This window comes from Pistacia vera, unplaced genomic scaffold (assembly GCF_008641045.1).
Source record: "Pistacia vera cultivar Batoury unplaced genomic scaffold, PisVer_v2 Contig395, whole genome shotgun sequence".
Taxonomy (NCBI): domain Eukaryota; kingdom Viridiplantae; phylum Streptophyta; class Magnoliopsida; order Sapindales; family Anacardiaceae; genus Pistacia; species Pistacia vera.
In genome coordinates, this window is record NW_022196218.1 from 705,940 (window position 1) to 709,603 (window position 3,664).

The following is a 3,664-nucleotide window of genomic DNA, read 5'->3' on the forward strand; positions in this document are numbered from 1 at the left end:
ATTGGAAATGAAGCACGTGCTGCTACATTTGCTGTAAGATCTTGTCGTCTGATTTAGCCGATGGTCTTGTTTCTTGGAACTTGTAGATTATTATGATCTTTTTCAGTTTCTAGAAATTATATTTCTATGTCCACTTAGGACAAATGAGAATATTAGTTTACTTATGGATTATTGTCCTTGAGTGTAAATAATATTCTTTATGGAACTATTTCATAATAATATGTTATTAAAAAAAAAAAAAAAGGATAATCTCAAAAATGACAATTATGCCAACTTTGGCAAGTTGAGCTAAACATACCTGAAGGGATGTGGGATAGTATCACAACTCATCCCTTCTTATACACCCCAACATAATGGAGTGTCAGAAAGGAGGAGCAGGACCTTAGTCGATATGGTTAGTCCATGATGAGTTTTAGTGACTTACCTACATTATTCTGGGGTTATGCCCTAAAGACTGCAACTCACGTTTTGAACCGTGTAACGTCAAAGTCTGTAGATAAGACTCCATATGAACTAGAGCCACAAATGATACTAGACGATGGATGGAAAGATGTGCCATAGGAGGTGGTTGAGCATCATTAGGTTACTCCACAACTTGTGGATCAAAGTGAACCACTTCAGGTAGCATAGGAGCTACGTAGATCAGGGATTAGTAGGAGGACAAGGATGACGAGAATAAACTTAGAGAGAAAGACAATTCATCGACAAGGAAAGAGGGATGGGGATAGGTAAGGTGGCCGGAATAAGATTGCTATTGACGATGTTTTCAGAAAAGTATAGAGATGTCTCAAAGAAAGTTACATCTATAGAAACAAAATATTTGTTTGTGGTTGGGTCATAGCAAAGGTAACCTTTTTGGAGACGAGAATATCCTAAGAAGATACACTTAATGGATTTAGGCTGTAATTTGTCTTTGCTTGGAGTATGATCATGAACAAAGCAAATGCGACCAAACACCCGTAAATGTATTAGGTATGGGTCTTTACCAGGAAACAAAAGGAAGTAAGGACTCTTATGTCGCAAGACAGAAGAAGGCATATGGTTAATCAAGTAACAGGCAATGAGAACTGCATCCCTCCAAAATCGAAGAGGAACATGATGGTGTATAAGTAAGGTACGGGTTGTTTCAATAAGATGAAGATTTTTGCGTTCGGCTACCCCATTCTACTAAGGAGTATAGGCACATGAGGTCTGGTGAATAATACCTTAAGAAGATGATAATCTGTCGATTATACCGTTTTTATTAGACTTTTTAGTTGGATTTCTAGTACTTTCTAGTTCATTTTGACCTAAATTATTGCCTAATTCTTTACATTTCATGTTTCAGGTTAAAATGGACATTTTGAGCAAATAAGGACAAAATTGGAAATTTTGGACTCAGAAGTAAGTGGATCTCAGAAGTTGGGAGAGTTCTGAAGTAGAATAAAGCACTATGAAGCTTGTTTACAAGGGAGAGCACCAAAGATCGAAGAATCAAGCGAAGATACAAGCAAAGGGGCAATTCTGAAATTTCAGAATTTTTCAAGAAGCTTCGCCGCGGCAAAATGCACCAGTCATGAACCATATCTACTTCTTTCTTCGTTGCGGCGACGGCCAAAATTTTTAGTTTTGTAAAACGCATAGTTTTACTTTTGCATATTTTTCTTAGGAATTTGGGCGAGGTATAAAAGAAACACTTGGCCTTTTTGCAAAAGGTCGTCCAGGAAGTAGGGTTAGCAACTTTTACATTTTCTTAGATTGATTTTGGAGCGATTTAGAGATTAACAAGGGTGAAGATTCGATTTCGAACCAGGGGATTCATCATTTGGGAAGATTTCTTGTCTTTTCTCTTATTTTCATTATGTTGAACTTTAATATTTTCGTTTTTCTTGTTTGTAGTGTTGATTTAGCTATGAACTAACCCATTTTGGGTTAGGGTTTTATTGTAATTCAGATTTTAATGGGTTAATGATTGATTGTTTTATTTTCATATGATTATGCTCTGATTGTGTGTTTGTTTTGAGTTTTACTGCTTATATGTGATGAACATGATGAGATTGAGAAATGAATCATGTTAGGCTTCTTGGGTAATCACCATTGTAGTATTGGATGCTAGAGATAGATTCAAGAATCAATGAAATCATTGTAGGATTCTTATGCTTAATGAGCTTGGATTTGTTAACTTTCAAATTATTGGGTGCGGAAGGTTAATAAGGAAGAGTAGGAAAACACAGCCTGAGAAGGTATGTTTAACACTTTAGAGAGTTCGATTTACAACCAATGCATATGAATATGAATTTAGTTTAATTCTGTCGTTTAAACCATAAAGTCCGAATGAAGTCAAAACCCTACCCGTTTTAATTGAATTGAATTTATCTGTGTTTTTCATTTCGCATTCATAGTTAAATTTTAGTTTAGTAAATTCAGATTTAGTGTTTTTTTTTTTTTTAAATTTGCTCCTATTGATCCAAAAGAAGTCGATTGCTCCAACTAGAGAACAGTAGGAAACTTAGTGCTTAGCTAACAATCCTCGTAGGAACGATACTCACTCATCACTCTATTACTTGAGCGACTAGTATACTTGCTACATATTTCATGTTGTAGGAAACACGCACCAAGTTTTTGGCGCCGTTGCCGGGGATTGAGTTTTAAGTTAACATTGAGTTTTTCTATAGTTAGCTAGATTGGAGTTTTTGTTTTTGTTTTTATCAGTACTATTTATTCTTGTTTTTAATTTTCAGTTGGTTTGTGATCTCACTTCCCTTCATTTCTGTTTGTGCAGTTTATACGAAGAGCGAGACATTAACCAGTGGTTCCTGTTGATCTTGAGATTGAAAGAACTGCCAGACGACTTAACAGAGAGAGAAGAGAAAGAGAGGAATTAGTGGTTAAATCAGAAGAAGAAGTTGTTGAAATGGCAGAACCAGAAAACAGAACACTAAGGGAATTTTCAGTTCCTACGGTGAATGGCAGTGGGTCGAGCATTACTAGGCCTACGGTACAAGCCAACAACTTTGAGATTAAGCCAGCAATCATCCAGATGATCCAATAGTTGGTTAGATTTAATGGTGATTTGAAGGAAGATCTGAATCAGCATATTGCAAATTTCTTAGAAATTTGTGACACCTTCAAGTTGAACGGAGTGTCGGATGATGCCATTAGGTTGAGGTTATTCCCATTCTCATTGGGGGATAAAGCCAAGGGGTGGTTAATGGCATTACCACTAGGAACTATCACAACTTAGAATGATTTAGCACAGAAATTCCTGACCAAGTTCTTTCCTCCAGCTAAATCAATAAAATTGAGAAATGATATCACATCATTTCTACAAGATGAATCCGAGTCATTGTATGAGGCTTGGGAGAGGTACAAGGAGTTAATGAGGAAGTGTCCACATCATGGGTTGCCAGTTTGGCTTCAAGTCCAAACATTCTACAATGGACTGATGGGTAATATGCAAACCATGGTGGATGTAGCTTCAGGAGGAGCCTTGCAGAATAAGACACCAGAGGAGGCTTATGAGTTACTTGAGGTTTTGGCAAGCAACAACTATCAAAGACCAAATGAGAGGGCAACACCAAGAAAATCTTCAGGTCTTCATGAAGTTGATGCCTTTACAGCCATCTCAGCCCAACTCACGACACTTTAGAAATGGGAAGTATGCAGGTAAACTCTATTCAAGCAA

The 3,664-nt window shown here is 36.8% G+C and overlaps 1 non-coding gene across 1 annotated transcript; it reads right to left on the bottom strand.

Annotated features, from left to right (window-relative positions):
- Window positions 1-3,277: 3,277 nt before the first annotated feature.
- On the bottom strand, window positions 3,278-3,384 carry LOC116141205. The gene has a single exon (XR_004129752.1). It is a non-coding gene; the product is annotated as a small nucleolar RNA R71 (small nucleolar RNA).
- Window positions 3,385-3,664: the final 280 nt, after the last annotated feature.